This window comes from Elephantulus edwardii, unplaced genomic scaffold (assembly GCF_000299155.1).
Source record: "Elephantulus edwardii isolate Elephantulus edwardi_28Jun2011 unplaced genomic scaffold, EleEdw1.0 scaffold00107, whole genome shotgun sequence".
Lineage (NCBI taxonomy): Eukaryota > Metazoa > Chordata > Mammalia > Macroscelidea > Macroscelididae > Elephantulus > Elephantulus edwardii.
The window spans coordinates 6,003,045-6,004,078 of NW_006399857.1; positions in this window are offsets into that span (position 1 = coordinate 6,003,045).

The following is a 1,034-nucleotide window of genomic DNA, read 5'->3' on the forward strand; positions in this document are numbered from 1 at the left end:
TCCAACACCACAACTAAAAGATATTTCTTCTTCTGTCATCCTTAGTCATTGTCCAACTTTCTGAAGCACAACACGTAATTGAAAAGACCATGGCCTAGATTAGGCACACCCTTGTCTCTAGACTGACATCGCTGTTCTTCAGCAATCTGGAGAGGTCCATGACAACAGATTTTCACAGTGAAATTCATCTTTTGATTTCCTGACTGCTGGTATTAAGAGGGTTGATTGTAAATCCTAGAAAGATTAATTACTAAAAAGCTCAATCTCTTCTTCACCTAATATGGTGCTGCCAATTGTCCCAATGGCAAGAATCTTTATCTTCTTGATGGTGAGCTTTAAGATTACAGTCCTTGACCTTTTGCAGCAAGTGCTTCAGGTCTTCTTCCATTTCAGCAAACAAGATTGTGCCATCTGCATATCATATATTGTTAATGAGTCTTCCTCAAATCCTGATATCACACAAATCCTCATAAAGCCCTGCTTCCCAAATGATCTGCTTTGCATATAGACTGAAAAGGTATAGAACAGATTATGCATCTCCTTTCCTGTTTTTGAACCATGCAGTGTTTCCTTGCTCTGCTCTGGTGACTGCTTCTTGGTCCAGGTAAAGATTTCACATAAGCAAAATCAAATGTTCTAAGAGTACCATTTTCCTCAAAGTTAGTCACAATTTATTGTGATCCACACAAATACCTTTGCATATTCAGTGAAACACAGACCATCTTCTGGTACTCTCTGCTTTTTGCCAAGATCCATTTGACATTGGCAATAATGTCCCTAGGGTCACGACCTCTTCTAAACTCAGCCTGTATTTCTGGTAGTTCTCTGTCAATGTACTGTTCAAGTCTTTTCTGGATAATCTTCAGCAGGGTATTGCTGGTGTGTGATATTAGTTATATTCTTTTATAATTTCCACAATCTGTTGAGTCACCTTTCCTTGGAATGGGAATACAAAGGGATCGCTTCCAGTCAGTTCGCCAAGTAGCTTTTCTTGGTACAACTTGGTGAGCACATGCAGGAAATCATCTGTTTGC